General features: G+C 43.2%; 1 protein-coding gene across 4 annotated transcripts in view; it reads left to right on the top strand.

Moving 5' to 3' along the window:
• Nucleotides 1-5,552: 5,552 nt before the first annotated feature.
• The window catches only part of SMAD1 (SMAD family member 1), a 50,375-nt gene continuing 34,400 nt past the window's right edge, over nt 5,553-21,527 (top strand). Inside the window, exon 1 of one of the 4 annotated variants that reach the window (XM_033001701.2) lies at nt 5,553-6,615. The gene's annotated coding sequence lies outside the window, so the exon portion shown is untranslated. Of the gene's footprint in view, nt 6,616-6,849; nt 6,911-7,140; nt 7,425-21,527 lie in introns of those variants that run through there. The other 3 variants (XM_033001702.2, XM_042797024.1, XM_042797023.1) reach the window with 3 other exon arrangements.

Here is a 21,527-nt window from a genome sequence, read left to right as displayed (position 1 = left end):
TTGCAACTCATAAGTGTTTAACTTAAATTTTTTTTTTCAATTTTTATTTACAGTGAAGATTTACAGATGCGGTTTGTGCAATAGTGTATGAAGTATAGACGGGGTTGCTTTTAAAGCTGCTCAAACTTGCTTGTCAAAAATTTGGCTATTTCTGGTCAAGCAAGAAAATAGTGGAGTTTAAAATTGGTCTAAATTCTCTTGCCACGTGGGCAACCTTTTTCAACACTTTGTGTGACTGCCAGGATGTTTGAAACGCACAGGTAATTTCCTCCTGAAAGTGCAACTGAAAACTAAAACAATACATGTGCATTTATTGTCAGGGTTGTCTATTATTGAGAACTCACTAAGAATGCATTGCCTTGGGATGCCTAATTAAATGCTGATTTACTTACTCTCCAGAGTTCAGTTTCTTCCACACCTTAAGCAAAGAGCAAAGGAAAAGTCTGGAATTAGAGAATACAGGAAAGAAAAAAACATGGGAATGCAGACATAGCTGTTGCCCAGGTATCAGCTTCTTTAAGCCAGCTGAGCACAATTCTGCCTTTTGAAGAGTCAATTAATAATTGCGGGGGGGACCCTTGTCATTCTTTGGCCTGTGTTGGTTCATGAACAGCAGAAGGGCAACAGATTTTTTGCTTTTTACCATATAATGGAGTGTCCAACAGCTGCCTTTTCTAATATGCACTAATCACACCAGCTCACTGAATTCCTCAGTCCTATCATACTTTCTCCTCATCTTCTGTTATTCACCAGCGAGCCTTGCTCCTAGGCTTAGTATAGTCCTTCTAAAACCATGTTTGCCATCGTGCTCAAAATAGAGGTATTTTTCCATGTTTAAAAAAAAAGCTCTCTAAGTCTACCACAGTTTCATAACCCCTTTAAACTGGCTGAAGCCAACAACTCTATCAAAAACTGAAGTTTCGCCCTTTCTCCCACCTCAGTCCTGCCCCTGCACGAGATCAGCACAAGGATTTGGACAACCGTTCAATGAACCAGATCAGGGAACTGATCCAAATTAAAAATGAGCTTGGCCCCTGAAACATTTGTTTTCCCCAGCCAGATCAGTTCCCTAGGCCTGTTCAGTTCGCAGCTGCACCAACAACTGTGCCAGCACAAAGGGGGTGGGTGACATGGGGTTAGGGATGAGCAGCCGTTGTGGAGGAGGAAGGGTGGGACTGTTTTGCTATTGACTTCTGCAGCCAAGAGTGACACTGAACTCGGGCAACGCGATGTAGACTTGCACCGGTTTAGAAAAATTGAAAAGAGGTTTCTAAATTACCGAAGATAAGTGCCATTTCTATGGGGAATAAAAATAAGGCGTGGTACCTTTTTATGTTTTTAATCATTATATAAAATGGGTTGAGTATTTTATCACAAACTATCAACAGAACGTGGAAGTAAAGGATGCATTTAGATGCAATACTTGTGATTTTGTTAGTCCTCCAGTGGTGTAATATAGCTGTCTCCTCTTTGGGTATAAAGAAGACAGAGCCCTGTATCCAGACAGTTGCCATGGTTTGCCCAGCCTTCATCCATCGCCGCAGTTCAGTCCTACGCCAAAGCCTCGTTAGCCCGTGGATGCCAGTGCAGCTGCCCGGCCGTGACAACTCCCCAGCCCTGCCTGGCAAGCCGTGACACACGGCTGCTTGCACGGCACCAGTCATTAGCGTGCCGGTTGTAGCCGAGTGACCACGTAGCAGGAGCTCAGGATCGCCAAACCACCTTTGATTTCTTTTTTCCTCGAGTTATTAGTGTTAATTTTGTATCTGCCACCTGTCTGAATAAATTTTAATAGTTCATTCCCTGGTGGTTTTCGCAACAAGATGCAACTGGGACAAGGACTGTAAGAACTTGAAAACAGTAATTAAAATGGGAGATAAGATTAATCTTAGCAGTGTCTTCCAAGAAACCAGTAATAGAGCTAGGTTGTTCCAGTTATGTAAATCTTTTAGGCCGAGTGACTGAAGAGAACTTTAATTTTAAAATAACAAATAATCTTTGGTTACATGGAGTCCATTATCCCTTACTGAGGTGATAGCCAGGAGAAAGTGAAACCACCTTCAAAAGCTTCTACATGGATGCAGGCAAGATCCAAAGGGAGAGTATCATTCTCTAGAAAGTACAATACTGGTGTGGTACAGCGGGCAGGAATACTGTGCTTCGTAGCAGCATGTGATTAGCCACCAGAACAGAGTGCAAACAGAGTTCTTTACTACCAATGTAATATTGCTGGAGCAAAGTCCTTACATCAGAGTCTATAGAGGAAACAACCAGTAAAAGGAGATAAGGGAGTGCCCTGCTTAGTACTTTGTTTTGGCCCAAAGCTTTTGGATTCATAATTTTTAATAAGGATTTTGTCAGCTTTCGCTGGGTACATTAATCTCAGGAAAATAATGGATTTTTGTCTCAGTCCCATCATCTCAAGGGTGGAAAAGATGAATGACTGCTCAGTGTGATGAAAGACCTTTCTGATATCTGCAGATAGATTTATGATAGAAGCCTTAGTTAATGTAACAGAGGGAAATACATGTAATAACCTTGTAAAATGATCAGCTCCATTTAGTCTATATAATCTTAATCATGGTGGGCCAGTTTAGGAAGAACTTCTAAGGGTGAAATGGGTTCTTTGTTCTGTTGCATATGAGAGTGAGTCAGGAAACTGAGGCAGGTCCCAAGTAGACCTTTGACTCTAGAGAGACAAACTCATGAAGGGTTCATTCTAGAAAATGGCTGGATGCACCAAAGCGGGAATATAGAGAACCCTCATGTCACATTGTCTGTCTTCAAAGCCTTTCAGAACTTAGTTCCTCTTTGTTTGTGTGACCTATACAGTGCCAGCTCAAAGCTTCTCTTCAGTGAGGGAAAACTGAATCTTGGCACTCAAGGACGAGGACAGATCAGCTTCTGGCATAAAACAGCTTACTTTGGCTTCCACTGGGGGATGCCAAAACCACTTTTGGAAGTATGGAACCAGAACAGTTCCCCCAAGCACCAGCCTCTGTAAACAGCTCAAGGTACCACCCCCCCACACCCCCAAAAATTCTGTGTCCCCATTAAAGTGTTCTAGCCCCACTCGGTCAGCCTTGGGCAGGTGTGTGGTGCTGCTGAGGCTGCTGCTGGGGAGCAGGGGAGCTCGAAGGGAGGGAGGTGGAGGGGAAGGAGAGCAGCCCCGCAGGCCCTTCACCCCAGCTGCCAGCAGAGCCCCTGGGCCCTCTTTAATGGGGACGGGGTGTCGGGTGAGCAGCTCGGCCTCGTTCAGTTTGCCTCTGGAGGCCACAGCTCAGCCAGCCCCTTCCACTGCGGTGCAGGACTGAAGTATTCAAACTAGCTCAACCCCAAGTGCCTTTCTCGACAGCGGAAATCAGCTGTGAATTCTGTGCCACTGTGGCTAGACAGGTCCTTGTATCCAGATGGGTTTGGAAAACCATACACAGCTCTGTGCAGTTACGGTGACCTCCTAAAGATACTCCTTACTTTCTCCCACATGCTGTCTTCTGCCTGAGGCATCTTTCTCAAACAGATCTGTGTAGTTGCTAAACAGTCTGCGTATCCTACTTTAATAATGCTGAGGTGGGAGGCTTTTCCCCTGTTCAAAGAAGAAGCAGACAAGCCATGAAGCACAGAGTTTGCTAAATTTTACCAGCCAGACCAGGAAAGAAGGAAATAATGAAATCAAATATCCTTAGAAAGCTATTCTTCTTGACAGAACTGCCTCTACTCTACGAAAATACTGTTGGTATTTTCCCATGCTAGGGCAACTCTGTAATGGGGAAAAAGAAAATGACTCCTGTGATTTTAATGTAAATAATAAGTTATGTGTTTGATACAATTTAATTACCCATGAAACTCTACTTTCTGGCATGAACCTGGTGTACATAAAGGTGAAGCAAAGTTACAGAGTTTGGAGCTAAACTGTCTCCAGAAGGCACTTTCTATCCCTGGAAACTCTTGAATTGACTAGATGATGCCTGGCTGAGATTAACAAGAAATACTAAATCGTAACCTGCATATAAACTATGAATTTTAGAGGAAGACTGAAAGCTAATAGTAGCAGTATTAGTAGTAGTGTTTCTTAAATATTGGTTACATAACATCATAGTATAAATTATGCAGCATAATGAGTATCTTTGAGCATTCTGCTTTCTGATTAAGCGGCTTCTGAGACACAAATTTTGAAGGTGATTAGGCAGGTGCTTGGTGAAATGTTAAAAAATGTCTCAGATTAAAGTTTCCTTTGAGAATCTTATTAGAAGTTTATCTGTGTGCCCCAACTCCATTAAAATTCAGGTTCACAGGCTTTATGACTGCTGGTGGCATTGGATTATACACCTAATCTGATGAAAACTCAGACTGTTTACAGAAGGGATGGTTCTTCTTTTTCTCCATTGCTCCAGCCTCACGGCCTGTTTTCCTTGCACCAGTCTGAATGATCATGCAGTTTCAAAGTAAAAAGAGAAAAAAAAGTTCTGTCACCTCTTGAGATAGCACAGTTATTCAGCCCAATGCAGAGGAGGAACACTTCCAGGTGTGTAGCATCCAGCTAGATACCCAGGTGTACGTACCCCTCTGCTCTCCTTTTTTCGGTTTCCTCATGTTATTCAGAAAAGCTAGGCAGATGCTAATGATGTTTAACTAGGGTATATTAAAAGAAGCCAATGGAGTTAGAAGTGGTGAATGTACAAGTAAGCTGCTGCTGATACTACTCATACACAGTGTAATAGAATTGGGCAGTTAGCTATGAGCTGAATGTCCTAAAGCAGGCAGCAGACTTAAAGTTTTGACTTGGCTGTGTACCAAAACAGCCCAGCCAGGGAAGCCTCCTGGCAGATCTGACCATGGCACACTGTTTCTGCTTGCCCTCTGGTCTGACACAACTGATCTGTCTGAGGGCAGTTCTAAACAGCTCTCTCCAGAGCAACTGTTCTGGTTATTAAACATCAGCAAAAGGCCATACTAGGCTGTTTTATAGCCTTTTCTAGGTAAAGGAGCATATTGTGTGCCTCCCCAAGCCTCAGTGTAAGTAGAAAATAATTTAATTCTCTCGTGCTGAAGCGAACCAACCAGTAGACCCTAACAACAAAAGCAGTAAAAACATGGTTCTAACAAGACATCTGACAAACTGCAGTGCTTCCCTAATTATCTTCTTGTCATATCTGTTTAGTGTGAATCACGCCCTGAATAGATACTCGAGCAACAAGGATCCAGCGGATGGAGCTTGCTGCCCGCCCCGGCCCTGCCAAGTCAGCCTGCAGAGCAGAGCAGAGCAGACCTCAGGCACGCGTAAGGCCTTTTCCACATATTTCCCTGTGTGAGACTGGACCACCGAGACTGCTGAGCTCTCGGGGCAGATACTACTGCTGCATCCACCACTCTTGATCCAGGACACTTGGCCCTGATTTTAAGCACTACCACAGTACAAAACCCAGTAGCAGTCTCATGTTTCTTCTGTAACTCGCTTGCAAGTCTCTTCAGTACACTGACAAAATGTAAAGACATTTTAGTTTGTCTTGAGATAAACCTTTACCAGTTGTATCTGCGACCCAGTGCTGCACTGTATCCATGCATGCTTGCACGTAAAAAGAACAGTTTGCTTGCTAACCGTAATTGCGTACAGTACAACCACAAAATACAAGTTAAAGCTGATTACCAAAGTTCACTCATCTTGAATCACTTAAGGTTCAAAATCTAAGCAGTAAAATACTAATTTTCTCCCAGGCTTCCCATGTCGATATTAAGGCATCATTCTGTGCAGGAGTTCCTCACTATGCTTCTGTTGTAGCGTGCTATTTAACTTACTTGTTTGCAATTTATGTAGTATTTATGTGACAAGGAAATGGATGAAATTTAGATTAAGAAGTTAGAAAGAAGTGCCGATAACCTCACAGCCATAAAACTGGGAATTTCTCACTGCTGTTGTCATGCTCCTTCTGTGACCCTGGGCGAGCCATTCTGGCCCTGTCCCTTCAGACTCGAAATGCAGCTGGGTGGGCAGGTGGGTAAGTCTGGGACCACTGTTCATCTGGTAAAACTCTCAGGGCCTTAGCTTCTCTGGGTTTTAACTTTGGGTTTCACTTTGCAGGGTTGTAGAATGAGGTTAACACCATTCCTAGAACTTCACAGACACGTGACCACTTAACTTACTGGTGTAAGCACAGAGATGTCACTACACCCGTATAGGTGGATCGCAGTATTTTGCTCTGTAGAAACATCTTGCACTTGTTGCTTCATCTCTCTTTCCAGGAACGGCGACTGGGTAAAAGCCAAAGTACGTGGTTAAAGAACCAGCTTCAGTTCGATCCTCCTTGCGCTGCGCTCACCTCGGCGCTGTAAGGATTCCTGCCAAGACAGCAGGCGAGAGGGGCTGCCCGTTCCTCCAGTGGGCTCCAGCTGGGTCCACTGTCGAGCGGACGCTTGCAGGTTCAGAGTTCATTTCAGAAGGCCACGGGGGTGAGGACACTGTCCCTCCCATGGCCTCCCGCCCTTTAAGAGGCTGACCTGCAGAAATCAGGAGGAACTGCAGCAGCACCGAGGGCCGGGGTGGGCTCCCGCCCGGGGACCCAGAGCGGGCCGCTGCTGGGAGGTATTCCAGAAATTGCCTCAGGATTTAAGAACGGAGTAAGTCAGGGGCTGAGCCACCTGTGAGCAGGACGAAACCCGGTCCAATCAGGCTGCTACGGGCAGTAACTTTCATTTGCCGGCCTCGCGGCGGTCAGAGCTCCCCTCGCAGCCCCCCGCAAGCGCCCGCTAAACCTCCGCCGGCCCCGCAGGGCCGCCGACCTAATAGGCGGCGGGGGCTGGGCGGCTCCTGACACCGGGACAGACGGACACCGGGACAGACGGACAGCAGGGCGCAGCGCTCCTAGCGAGGGCCGCGGCGGCGGGAGTTTGGAGAGGATCCCTTGGCGGGCCGGTGCGGGAGTGAGGGGGGGGGGAGGGTTTTTGGGGGGGGGGGGGGGGGGGGGGGGGGGGGGGTGCGCGGGCGCGCGCGCGCTCGCGTGCCGGCCCCGCCTGCGCTGACGCCAGCCGCACCGCGAGCTCGCATCCGGGCGCGCAGGCTGCGCGAGCGCGGGGGCTGCCCGCGCGGAGCCCCGCGCCGCCCGCACACCACACCCCCCCCCCACCTCTCCCTCAGCGCCCCTCCCCGCCCGGCAGCCGGTAACAACTCTGCGTTCCCCCCTCCCTTCTCTCCCCGCCGAACCTCCCGCCTCTTCCCCCCTCCTCACCCCGCTCCTCCCGCTGGTCCTCCGGCTCCGGGGTAAGGGTCCCGGGGGCTCCGCGCCGCGGGGGGGGGCGGTGGGGGGGGGGGGGAGCGCGGCTCGCCTCTCCTCTCTTCTCCACCCCGGCATGATGGCGTCCCTGCGGCAGCTCCGGGGAGACCCGGGGCCGCTTCCCCGCCGGCCGTCTCCCGGCTCGAAGTTTGTGGGGTAGGTGCCGCGTCGGGCCCGGCGGGAGGGAGAGCCCTTCTTCCCCCCCCGCCGGGAAGCCGCCCGCCGCCTCGGCGGAGCTTCTGCCGGGGCCGCGGGGCTGCGCCGCCAACGCCGCCCGGCCCCGGCCCCGGCCCCATTGTGCGCCCCGCGGGGGGACGCGGCGGAGCCCCGGCCGGCCGGGGCAAGTGCCCTCCTTTGTTTTTGTGGGGAAAAGCCCTTCGTCTCCTCCCTCGGCCCATCCGCAGCCCTGTCCGTTTAATTTCATTTCTCACCCCCCTCACCCCCCCCCCCCCCCTCCTTTCCGCAGCCCTCCTTCCCCTCCTCGTTTCTTTTTCATTTTTTTTTTTTTTTTTTTTTTAATGACAAATCTGTGCTTAGAGGTCAAGGAAAGTTCACTTACATTTTTTTTTTTTCTCCTCCCTGTTAGAAGGTTTGGTTGCATGAGATTTTTCCCCTCCCCGATGTAGTTTCTTCATATACTCGGGCTCCACAGCCAAATAATCTTATCCTGAATATAGATCTTGAAAGCTTATTAAAATTTACTGGTGTGGAAATATTCAGTCATGCATTCAAAAGGATCTGGGCCAAATCCTGGCTTTTTTTTTTTTTTTTTTTTTTTTTTTTAATATAAACTGAAGTCAGTGGGAGTTCTGACCGAGGAAAGGTTGCTGTGTTTGCTCTTTTGTTAGTAGATCAATCTGAAGAAGATACGTAGTCTGACCTTACAGTTTACTTTCACGGTACCTGAATGGTTGGAGTTTATTTTTGGAGTATATTGCAAAAAAAAAAAAAATCATTATTTTGGTGTGTTTTAGGAAAAAAATATGCTTGCTGTATGTAAAAAAAAAAAAAAAAAAAAAAAGCAACAGTTTTACTGTAGGAAGGAGAAGTTATTAGATCCAGGTGGGGAGGAGTAAAAGTGTTTCAGATACAGGCAAATGGAAAAGATCATTGCGTGAAACATGTCAGCGTTTAATGAATGTCAGTGTTAAAGATACGGCATCTTGAAACTAACATGCTTAGGAAAAAAGCTTTATTTCAAATGTGTCATAGCAGATAGTTCAAATCTCTTTTGCACTCAGAGGGAAAAGTCAAAAAGAGAAAACTTTATTTTTTCCCCCCCGATAGTTATGTGTGATTTTAAGCAGCACTCAAGAATAAGACTAAAATCTGAAGCTAACCCAGCCCACAGAGACCACTTTTCTTGGCAGACCTGTCTCTCTAATTCTGGGAGTCTTCATGTGGCTCACTGGCTGCACCTCATCCTGTCAAACAATAGGAGCAAATCATGTGAGGGAACCCGAGGTGTTAACGTTAACTTAATTTTTTTTATTTTGCTTGTCAGTAATTACTCTGCTGAATTATGGGAGATGAGTTTGTTAGTTGCAGTTAATTAATACTCATTTTATTTTCCCATTGAACCAGAGAGGAGTGCTATGAAGCTTTTTAGATGTTCTCACTGGATTTCAGTGTAAGTTTTGCGTGCTTGCTTCTTTACAGTGACTGGAAGAGCATAGGTATGAAAATGGAAAGCATCTAAGCCCTTTTTGAAGTTCTTGCTCTGGTTTTAGGGATGAAATCTTTCAATTTACTTCAGACTGTAAGTAGGCACTTGAGAGAAATTTCCCTTGACTTGGGTAATCCAGAAGCCTTCCACAGCTAACAGAGAAGATCAGTTCAAGGCGTGATCAGGTTACCCTAAGGGTAGGGATTTGTCCTTGTTTCAGTTTTGACCCCATCAACCATTGGGTATGTAATCAAATATATTTTTTCCTTCTCTGTCCTGTTTAAGTTGCCTTTTTGTGTACCCTTGAAGATGTGATGATCCAATACATTTGAGAAAAGTAACTGAATACATGAAGATTGTTCTGTTTCTGTATAAATATTAACTATCAAATCAAATGTTTGAAAGCTGATGAGTTTAGTGTTTACTTTTCCTCTGTAGTTTGAACACAAAGTAAAGAGCTGAACATAAAGAAAAGCAATACAAAGGTTAATAGAAGTGCTACTTGTGTTTCTGAATGCTGGGAAATTATTCAGATTAAATTATGAGTTTCTTTGTTTGGTATAAAGATTTAAGTTCTAAAAATGAAGGGGTTGTGACTTTTGTGTTTTTAAATTGAAGCATAAATGCACTGCATATTACATACAGCCAGCGTTCTGCTCTGTGAAGCCCAAGTTGTGTGTGTAAAATAAAAGCTCATTCGAGTAGTCTTACAAGCCTAATGGAGGCATCATCTCAGCTTTATAAATAATGTAAGTTGTGTATAATGTGGAGTCCCCAGAGACTGCAGAGAAAGCATCATTACCAGCCTTTTCAACCTGCTGGAGATCTTAAATTGATTTACAGCACTGAACTGGTGCAAAATGATACATCAGGATGACACAGGGTCAACCTGTAAAAGTCTATGATGTGAGCCCGTTAGTTCAGTCATCATAATTAAACCATATTATGAGGGCAGCAAAGCAAGTGTCTGACATGTCCCACTGTGCTTCAGATATGGGTGGTTTAAAAATCAAAGAAAGAGTGCACCGTGTTTATTATTTAAGTTATGCAAAGAGTAGTTGAAATTAAAGCTTGTGGCCCTGTGAAGAATAAATGCTGAACCAATTTAGGTTGGCTTTTAACCTTTTTCTTGCAGTCATTAGTAACTGAAATAGGTGAAGGCATGGGCAGCTTGGAGGTGTGTGTGTGTGGAAGTGGTTGTGCATGAGTATCTCTGATTTTTATATATCCCTTCTCAAGCCTCAAAATCAGCTAGGCTTCACCTGCAGACTGTGCTGTCAGATACCAAAGGGACAAACAGGCACACAAGCTAATTGCTCGGGCTTTTTTTTCCCCTAGTATTTTTATCCTACTGAAGTTTGTAATTGCCTGTTGAAGTGATCCTGCAGATCTGAGTTCTTGTGTAAGTCAGAGCTCAGCGCATCTTAGTCATATTTTGAACTATATGACCAAACTTATTTTAGAACAGAGACTGTAATTTTGAATATGGGTTGGCATAGGTCATTCCGCTTTTCTTAGCGAAGGCAACTGTGGCTTCAGGTTCATGTTTCTGCTCTAAGTAGCTTAAAAAGTAGCATGCAACCAGTAGCAAAACGTTTCTTACATACTAAACATACTAAACATCTTAGGTCTTGCTGTTTCTGCTGATAAAATTACTATGAAGTGTTTTAGGAAAATCGTGCTAAAACTACTTTCTACTAGTCAGTGTGTTGCTTGGTGAGAGTTTTACACATACTGGTGGTTAAACTGACTGCCCATACCTGAATTGGTGTGAACTCTGCACTTCATCTCCTGGCCAAGAAAGAAACATATCTTATTTTCAGTCACAAATGTAACTATAAAAATAATTTTGAGGGATACAAGACAAGTAGAGAAAATAAATGGTCACTATTGGTGAGAGATCCATTAGTCTCCAGGTTCAGTTGCATCTCAGCAGCATGTTGCATCTCAAACAGCTAAGCTGCTTTCTGAGTGGCAGATAAAAGAATTAAAGCTTGCTTTTGGGTGCAGTGTCTTATAAAAAGTGGATATGGAACTCTCTTATGCTGTATCAATGCAGATGAATAAATTAAGCTACTTTACTGAAGAGAGAGCCGCAAAATCTGCGAAAATGAAAATCAGAGTTCACAAATTGCTTTATGGTTAACAAAATGATTCTACTAATGTTTTGTGGGGGTTTTTTAATACATTTAAAAAATTCTGGTTTAGGTTTTGATGACAAACTCGCCCAGCTGTGCTTTCAGAGTGGGGAAGGGTCTGTTCTGTCCATAAAAACTTCACGTTTCCCCCTAGTAGCTGCAGATCAGTATTATTCCACTGGCCTTTCTTCTGTGTATAGTAGTGTCTCAAAAAATTGAATGCATACAAATCTTATTAAAGATGATTTGCGGTTCCTAGAAGATTACCTTTGAAGTTTACTGAAGAGAAAATTTGAATTTAAAGCGTAAACACAAAATTGGCAAGTGTGTCTTGAAATGCTGGTGACTTAAAGTCTCATCTACGCAGAGGTCTTGTACTTTCCTAGGTATTTTGCTCAAGATACGGTGGTGTAACTAGAACAGCATAGAGGATTTTTGTTAGAACAGCAGTTTTCGTTTGGGATGGGAAAGAAGTTATTTTAAATTGATACTTTGTTAGAGTTGTATCCCTGTAGGCTGTTGTACAGTTATTTCCACTGGAATGTCTATTATTCAAGATTCAAAATAACCATAGAAAATGTTAGATTGGGCCTTTAGTGAAGGGCTTTGCAGAGGGTGGATTCAGGGGTGAGGAGGAGGAGGAGGACACTCTTGGCTGCTAATGGCTGCCACAAAGATCCCTATCCTCCTCCTCTGAGGACAAATGTTAATTTGCATTACAGAAGCTTTTCAGTTTTGTGTGTATTTGAGTAGGAGTCTTTGTTTTTTAACAGGCTAGAGAAGCCAAACATTTCATAAAATAAACAGGCTAATTTCAAAGAATGTAAAGCATTTTCCAGAGTGAACCCAGATTGTACAGGATCTCTCCCTGCTTCAGTTTTGTGCCTGCACGTGTTGGCTTTGCAAGTGCTTCATAGTTGAATAGGAACAAAGATCGAGCACGCTACTTCTAATTAGACTGTGTGAGGTCAAGTATTCAGAGCACCTAAGGTTGAACTCTGCTGAGTTGAGTCCCTTTGAGGTTTTTTTTTTTTTTTTTGGGGGGAAGGAGGGAGGATGTGTATCAGGTACCGTGGCACAGGGATTGCTGTGGTGGAAGTGTTGCACAGCTGCGTGACCACAGTGCTGCCCCCTGATAGTGGTACTGTGTCTGACACAGCTGCTGGGTTGAGCTGTCATCAAGTTATGAAAGGTTTTCTGCAAGTATGGATTCCTTTACTCACTTGTACTCTTCTTGCACGTGCTGTGTCTGGGGAGACTGTAAAAACCGAGTTTAAGATCAAGAGTTGAAGCTTCTTTTTTTTTCACACTAGGCTTGTCGGGGCGGGGAGCCTGACCAGTAGAGCTATTCTGGACACTTGCACAATTCAGTCATTCTAATGTAGCTCTGTAACTGTTCTGGACTATGTGTCACCTTTATTTCAATATGGGGGTATCCACTTGGGAGAGGGACATGAGAATAGATGTCACCAGTCTTTTGTTCTTCCCTCATCCTTTCCCTAGTGTGCACAGGCGAAGCCTAGAGTACAAGGAGGAAAACAAATTATTTTTACACATGACTTTATATAAAGTCATCATATTTAGGCACTGTTCAAAGCAGTATCATCCAAAGGCAACTATTATGTTGACCTGGCACATAAGCGAGTCATTAATGTCACCAGTGATTTCTGAAGCATTATTTCTGTGCTTATAGGGGGCACGTTCTTCCCAACATGGCAGCAGATGAGACTGTCTGAATAAGTCAGTATAGACAGTCTGAATTATAGCACTTAACGGTATTCAGAAGTATTTAACTTGCAAGTTTTTGTCATTAAAATCATTAAAATGCCAATCCATATCAAAGTGATCGATGGACTATCAATCCAATATTGGGTAACTTGGAAATAAGATACCCATTTAAAAATGTTCACAATGCTGAAGTGATTATAGACAGAATCGTGAGAGTTCTCACTGTCTCCTTGCTTCTGTCCTCAGCATGGGTGTAAGAGTCATGTCTGTTCTCCAGCTTTGACTGATGGACCTTCTTTGAGCAGTTGGAACTAACGTTTGAGGGGAAGCTGAACGCATATCCTGTTAATACAGATTTTGTGCATGAGTAGAAGAGAAGTTGGAGTTCAGGATTTACAGTGTTACAGAGTTTGCAAAACTGATGTACATGTTTAAAAACTTGCCTAGGTAGATGAAAGCAAAAAAAAGGATGCATGCACACAGAGCTAACACTTGACACTTAAGTGGCAGGTCAAAAGGTTTTCTATGAGTTCAGAGAATCCTTTATGTTCAGATTGCTTGGGCATTCAGTGACCATAGCTGATCATACTTCTGCTTGCTTTTCTTCCTCACTTTTTTCATTATTGTGAATTATTGGAAGGACTGATTTACTGAAGATATTTTTCTTATAAATCATTTCAGACTTCTGATTTCAAGCATTTTAAGGCATTGACAATAATAGCAGCAGTCTATCTGGCATAGCGAGATGAACTGGGGCATGAGATTTAAAGATAACTTATTCTTACACTGGTGTGTATGTAGGGTTATTCACACTTGATAGGTATGCTGCATGTGCACGTGTGAATGCTTAGAATAATATTCACTGCTGTTGAAAGTTAAATTATTTGCATCAGATAAAGGTAGGCTAAACCTATATATAGTTGAGAAAAACCTGCAAATTTATCAAGGTGTGTGTATGTAATAACTATATATAAATCCTTAAATGCTGCTTAATCAGTTTTGGTTAAAGATGAAGTAAATAACTGGAGAATCATGTTGCAACAAATTGTGGCTTCTATTTAAATGTGTTTCTAAGGGTGATAGGAGGAGTAAACATCTGCTGTTAGGTCAGATGCTGTTAATGTGTTGCATATTTGACTTTATTCTAACAATATGTTTCACCTTTCTATCTGTTAGGTTTCATTTGTATATTGATGTGGGAGGAATTAATCAAATGTCCTTGCTGTCTTACATGTATGTCACTTGTAAGGACTTTAATTCAGCTGACGAGGGACAAAATACGTTGCCTGTAACTAGCTGCATTTCCTGAGGCAGTGAAGAGAGGGTTCTCAAAAGTTTTTTCCAAGACTAATTTGGAAGTGTGTGTGTGTGTGTGAGACAGGGTGGGTGGAAGGTGGTGTGGAACTGACATCTCCTGCTGTTTCACTCAGTGGTTTAATTCTCTGTGGTGTCCCTGTAAATTTTAAAGCTGAGGAATAGCAAAAGTATATGGGTTCTTTTTTTTATTATTTATTTGATGATTTTTAACTCTTTGTCCTTCTTTTCTTTCTAGCCCTCCCAAGCTGTTGCACAACTCTGCTAGTATATTGGTAGGACAGGAAAGTTGGCAGAACAGCTTTGCTCACTGTTGGCCAGTTGGGGTTTTTCTGTTTTGGTTATTTGTTTTATTTTGTTTTTTTTTTTTTTTAAGGGTTTCTGAGCTGTGTTGTATGAAATAAGAAAGTTACTTTCAAGTTAGGCCACTAACACCTGCTTAGGAGTGTAGATTCTGCTCACAGGTCCTGAAAAGTTACTAAAACTGGCTCATCAATAAAACGCAGTTCTATTTGATGAAGTATCTTCCTCTTGATAACTAAATGCTCTGTTATGAAATCTGACATATTTTTACGACTGTTGTGGTTTCCTGACTGAAGTCTATTTTGAGGAAGGCAGTTTTGGTTTGGTTTTGTGGCTTCTTAGCAGGGTTGTATGCGAAGCAAGGTGACAGTGATGAGGTCTTGCATTTTAATGGAATGGAGCCATACATGAAGCCAAACTTCAGTAGTACAAGCAGTGAAGGAAGGATGAGTGAGGCAACTCAGAAGACTTCTGGGTGCTTTGAAAATATTCCAAAAGTTATGTAAAATTTTGAGAGGGGTTATTTGTCATGATATTTTTCTCTGCCTTGCCTTCTGCTTTGTATTTGACATTCTTAATGGGAGTACAGTAAGGTCACAGGCCATTTTAAATAGGACTTGGTGAAATGGTCAAAATCAGGGAACAAAGTGATCTGATTGAGATTTTCATTGTAATTCATGAATCTGTTCTTTGTAGAGTTCTGGACAAATCTTCTACTGTTGTTTGAAATGTATGATTTTTGATTAATAGCACTGAATCTATTGAGTTAGGCTTCCTGATGAAAATGCTGTATTACTTTAAAAGCAGTTCTCTCGTGACGCTGCCTATGCACGGCAAATGGAACTCGGTCCCTACCTCTGTCTAGTAGCACTTGATGTGATTTTGTATTTGTGCTGAGGCAAGGAGTTTTCCTGAACCAACTGTTTTTCTAATGTGGACCAAATTCTTGTTCTAAAATGATTAGCAGGTGGTTCTTGTGAGAACTTTATAGAATCACAGGATGGTTGAGATGGGAAGTGGAGGTCATCTGATCCAATCCCCTGCTCTAGCATGGCCACCTAGGTTGCCCAGGACCATGTCCAGATGGCTCTTTTTTTCCCAGTTGTACGACAATAGCATTATTGTTTTGACATAGTAGAGATGAAAGTAGATTTGAAATTTATCTAGACCCTCTTATAGACCTGACAACATGTGCATGATGACTTCAGGGATTGTTAAATGCATAATGTAATTACACTAGTTTAGTTTAAAATATGTAGTCTTTCAGGAATCTCAGACACATCTAAAGTATGTGCTTATCTGCACAGGGAGGGAAGAGGGACATGAGGGAGACAGAAACTCAACTCAGGTAGCTTTACTGAGGTCTTGCCATGAATCTCCAATGTTCAGGACTAGAGTTTCATCTCCCTTCGCACAGTCTCTCAGTCTTTCCTCTTGTCATTAGACACTTCTGACTTTTTATCACTGAGTAGAGAGAGAGAGATAGAGAGGTAGCTAGGTAAAACAGACCTTGGTAATGTCTTCATCCCTGTTCTGCTAATTACCTGGTGAATGCAGTGACAGACTATACTATTTTGAAAAATGTGAATTTTCACCTTACTGAATGTCTTGGAAAATCTGGTTTACATATAGGTTGCCATCTTGGCTATCATAGTTTCCTGTTTTGCATTTTTGCCGGCTGCTGGCTTTACAGTCTGGCACACTTAATAACAGGCCCTTTATTATCCGTGCTAGCTAGTGTCAGTGTTAAATGCTTCCACTTGGATGTAATAGCCAAAGGAAAAGTCTTTGTCTTTATTAATTTAAAAACTTAAGATAACATAATTACAATTTCTGTAATGTGTTGTATTAGATTTCATCTGAAAAATATTTTATAAATACTCTCAGCTTAAAGCTGTGTAGCGCGTGGTGGTTTTGGTCAGGTGGATGTGAAATCACGCTTTGTTTTTCCAAAGTTTGCTGCCTAGTTACCTGGAGCAGAAGACAGTGGTAGCAGAGGAGGGTAGAAGCGCTTGCTAGAGCCTTTGGTTATTCAGAACCAGCTCAGGCAGAGCTCGTTGCTCCGGGAGCAAGATGAGGTTTTGCAGATTGAATGAATTGTTCATGTCTGAGTGTGAGCTGATCTCTGTCCTGGGTATAATTTAAAATTAGGGGGGTGGCAGCTCCCCAGGTGGGAGAACCCTTAACAGTTTGGCTCCTCTCAACCGCAACCACAGTTTTCTTTGCCTGTGCTGGCTGTGTGACTTTGGTACTTACGCTGCTCAGAGCTGATCCAGCTGTTCTGCTGAACATTTTTGTTGTTGTTTTTGTCAGGTTAAGAAGGTGAATTGACTGACAGACTAAGCAGAGGAGAAATGGTGTTGGAATACCAAAGCTGGCACAAGGGAGTAAAGTGAAACCTTTTCTCTCTGGGTGGGAGCAAGCTGTTAGAGCTGCTCATCTGCCTGTGGACCTGTGACCTTGCTGGCCCAAGGCAGCTGTTGGAGGTAGCCAGTTATAAACAAGTACTGTAGTACTCCCAGATGAAGACTTCCTTAATATGCTTGCCAAGGAAAGGTCTAATTTACAGGGTTTTTTTCCCAGATACTTACGTTGGTGATTATCATGGTGAGGCTAGACTGCCAACAGTTACGTCAGTCACAAAGCCCCAGTGTAGTTATATTGGCAGCAAACCGACAATGATTAATGATACAGTGTATTTTATGGGGGGTGAGGGAGGATGGGTGGGGAGGAACACTTAAACAAGCTTTTCTGGTCAAGTGCTGTTTTGCTAGTATGAACTGCGAGCTATATTAGAAATGCTTTTCTAGTTTAATGCAACGATATGAGTAGAACACATCTAGTGCGTGTTCTGTATGAGATAGGACAAATATTTTTCTTCATGGGGAAAAAGAATGTCCTCCAAGTTTAACTTCTCAGTAGTAGAAACTTTCTTTTCCTCTTTAGAGGATGAAATAAGTTGAAACTACTAGCAGACAACGTACTCTCAGCAGCATTATCAGGAAATTAGAGGAAAGCTAAATATTAATTCCATTAAAAACTCTTCTGCAAAAGCAGGCTGGTGTTACCAGAAATCACTGTCAGTGAAGACAATTAGGGCACCTGAAGCTGATACGTGCTGTAAGTCAATACGCTGCTTGTAGCTTTCCTGGGTTCTGCACCACTGCCTAAGCCACTTGTAAATCTTTGGCTTTCAATCCACTTTTCTCAAAAGAAATGTAGAAAGCACTTGTTTTAACTGTAAATGATAAATGTGTTTAAAACCCCTTACTTTTTCTTCTACTGCTAGCTATTTAACATCTTCAAACATTGTGTCTTTGTAATACATTACTTCAGGGAATTAGACTATCTACAAATTCAAAATAGAAACTTCAGGTATTTTCCCTTGTTGCAGTGCTGGGGCGAGGTTCTTGCTGAATTCCCTTGTAGCCTTCTGCTATGTCAAAGAACTATCCAGACCCTTGGGAACCTGACTGTATTTTTTTTTCCCCTCTGGCTTGGCTACAGGCTTTTTTTGAAATTTTGTTCTGTGCAGAAAGCATCACTTAAGGTAACTGGCATAAACACACCAGGGCTACTTACTATGGTTCACTGGAAAACTGTTCCCTTTGCCCTTGTCCCCACTAGTTTATCAGCTATGACTCTTGCTCATGGTCAGACCCAGTGCATCTCCTGTGGTTTCTGAACTGGGAGCAGTTGAGAACTGGGAGCACTGGTGACAGGCTGCTTTGACTGAAGTCTCGTATTTCTGAATATAGGTGGGTTTCTATTGTGCCTTTGCCTAGCTTCTTGCCTCCCCTGACTTGCGACATGAGGACTCTCAGTCTTCCAGGACAGCCAGTGGTTGGGATTGTTTGAGCCTAAAGGCTTGTTATCTCAGGGACTGGGAGTGCTGGTTTCAGCCCCAGAATTGAAGGCATCTAGATTGTTAGCTTATAGACAATGAGTCTGAAATCTTTGCGCTCTTTCTGTGCACCAGCTTTCAGCCTAGAAGTAAGTGGTCTTAGAAAGCTGCAGGTCCTGGAAATTCATCCTTGCAGTCTCACTTTACAAAGCATTTGGGACGTGAAGCCCTTCTGTCCTCTGTACTAGGACAGCTATGACTGTGTGTTCAATAGCAGGCAGCACTGAATAATTGGGGAAGCATTATGGCTGTTTTAGCTACCCTGCTGCTGACCCTGCAGAGCATGCGGTGGTTGGGAAATACTGTGTTCTGGTGTCTCAGCTCTGAGGTTGCAGTACAACTCTGCAAAACCTGAATTTTGAAACTTTAAACTGGTCTTGGAAAATTATGGTGGAATGACTAAGTTGCCTTCATTTCATATGCAGGATCATATAGGCTCTGTTAAAAAAAGCTTGCAGATAGGGAAAGGGTACTGGGTAATTCTTTATGTGGCTTGATTCCTCCTCCAAAATCATAAAAAGCTTACAGATAGCCAAGGGATCAGATAGATAGATTACAGCCGTTTTCTTGTGTTGTAAAACTTCTGTATTCCCAGTAAGCAATGTAGGAGGATATCTCCCACTTCCTTTCAAGCTATGCGGTTCCCAAGTGCTGTATGAACTCTCAGTTCCTATCTGTGGGTTGAAGCCTTTGTACAAAACCCTCCAAAGCCTTGATCTCAGGAATATGAGAAAACAGTTTGACGTGAGATTCTGCAGATGTTCTGGCACAGGGCTGTGACAGCTGCTTTTGCCTCATCCTGCAGTTTTTTGGATTTCACTGACTCCTCACGTACGGGTGCACCCTCATTTTGTTCTTTTAGAAGGGGAAAGGTGTGTCTGTGACTTCTGGGTCTGCGCTTGGCCGTTCCCTGTTGGCAGTAGTTAGGAGGCACTTTTGTTGGCTGCGATGAGTGCGGCAGCACTGACACGTGCCCCGGTTTCAGCCCCAGTGCCTTTGCTCCTTGCTGCAGGCAGTGGTCACTGGCTCTTGCTGAGGGCGAGCTGCCTCTGGCTGAGTGACTTGCTGTCCTCTTCCTCCATGGCACGGAGGCGTTGCTTGGCATGACGGCACGTACCCTCACAGAGCTGTCTTGGTGCTGTCCTGCCAGCAAGCGTTTTGTGCCGGTGGTCACCTCTCCGGCATTCTTTATCTAATACTTGCCTCTCGATCGGTAGCTTTCAAGAGTTTTGTTCTCTGCTTGTTAGCAGGAGAAGCTAAGGCTTGACATTGAGGAGGTGGCTTGCCCAAAGGAAGTGGGAGCTGTGCCTCCTGAGCATCAGCCCAGCGCTCTCCAGTATTCCTTCTGATGATGTTTTACAGGCAGTATGGCAGGAAAAAATTGCACTGATAGCAAATTTAATTGCTGTCAGTAGACTTCTTTGGATTAAAACTCTCCCAAGAACGGACCTTGTAGACTTCATTGGTGAACCCACTGTTATCTGGGAGGTGGTTGGCCTCCAGCCACAGTAATGTGTGATACTTGTTTTGTTCCAAGTGTGCCTGCTGGTTCAGGGGAAAGCTCCTAATGCCTGGTCTTCAGTTGAACTGAGAATTGTTCCTTTGGTTCTGTAAAATAATTTCGTAGAGATCTGGATGAAAACATTTGTAAAACTAAGAGACCATGTAAATGCCTTCATAGTTGTGTGTCAATAGCTTTATTCCTTCACAAGTATATTTTTAATATTGGTGAAATTGTACACTGTTCTAGGATTACACTGGGGTGTAGTTGAAGGCAGTTTAATTTTTTAGTCTAGGCAAGCTCAGACTCGTACCTCACATGCCAGTAAAGGCCTTCATCAACCCAGATCTGTGTTTGCTGGTGTATTTTAAATGCAAACCCAAAGTTTCCTTGACCTGATCTCAGGAGGATCCCTGCAAATCTGTGTTTATCTGTAAATTGTAGTCTTCAAAGAGTCTTGTTTTCTTGTGTGTAAGAGGAAGCGGCATTTCTAAACACTGTGACCTTAGCTCCTTCCATTTGTAAAGGGTCTGGCAAGTTCATGTGGCTTGGCAAGTACCAAGATGCTGCCAGGGAGTATCTGCTGCAGTGTGGTAGTGCAGCTGAGGGTCACTGTCCCAGGGACCAGGAGCAGGCTGGGTTTTGTGTCATCTGAAGTCCAGTCCTGGTTTTCAGAAGGCCATTAATGTCATGTCATAATTAAACAATGTTTCATTGGAGGGTGAAAATCTGGCAAATCTTGATGTTTGTTTCTGGGTTGTATAAACTTGGCTTGGAAAGCTGTGTCATTTTTAAACACTTTCTCTGTCCAGAATGGGAGTTGTGAATTGCAGGACACTTCACAAAATTTAACGTAGATCTTTCACACTGCCTCTTGACATTTTAAAGATGTGATGAAGATACAGTGTTTTAAAGGTCATTTAAAAGCAAAAAATACCTCCTTGGTTTTTGCAAATAAAGCAAAAAAGAGGAAAGCTAGGGGAATCCTTTTTAAGAAGTAAAGCATGCATCTCGTGAAATGCACTGAAATGTCTTCAGTATTGGCAGACTGAAGAGGCTATTCTTATTTCAAGTATATAAATGGTGGGTGGGGGACAAATCTGTGGAAAGATTTATTTATTTTAACAATGTTCCTTTTTTGGTTTAATTTTCATCAATTTATTCTGCTTTGCTGGGGCTTGACCTAATAACGCTTTTATTAGTGACTAAGTAATTTTTCTTTCTCAGTTTTGGTTGTGTCTTGCTTTGGTGAAACATTCTGCTGTAAAGCTGGGGATCTTGAGCTGTAATTTAACATCTTTACTTAATCTCTGATAAATGAGGTCTGGGTCACAGTCTTTAGAAGTGGTTTAATGCAGCTGATGTAACTGTATTGGTGTATGCTCTTGGTAAAATGAATCATTCGTAGGAGCAGCGGCTTGCATAAGCTGAACATAACTGGAGTGCATTTGGTAGGGTTCCCTCCTTAAAAATACCCCACTGTAGCACTGCTCTGGCTGGGGCTGACAAACCCCATTCTAAATCTGTGCAGTCTTGTGCCACACTGTGAAGGGAAAACACATCTTACACTTCAAGAGCTTTACTCAAAAATGTTGATGGGCATTTTTCTTTTTGTTTTTTAAAGGTTACCCTTTATGCAGCAAATGTATGTTTTAACTACCTAAAAAAAAAAAAAAAAAAAATCCCTGAAAGTGACATGTCAGTA

Source organism: Tyto alba, unplaced genomic scaffold (genome assembly GCF_018691265.1).
Source record: "Tyto alba isolate M040663 unplaced genomic scaffold, T.alba_DEE_v4.0 Super-Scaffold_23, whole genome shotgun sequence".
Classification (NCBI taxonomy): domain Eukaryota; kingdom Metazoa; phylum Chordata; class Aves; order Strigiformes; family Tytonidae; genus Tyto; species Tyto alba.
This window is presented reverse-complemented; position numbering and strand designations above follow the sequence as displayed.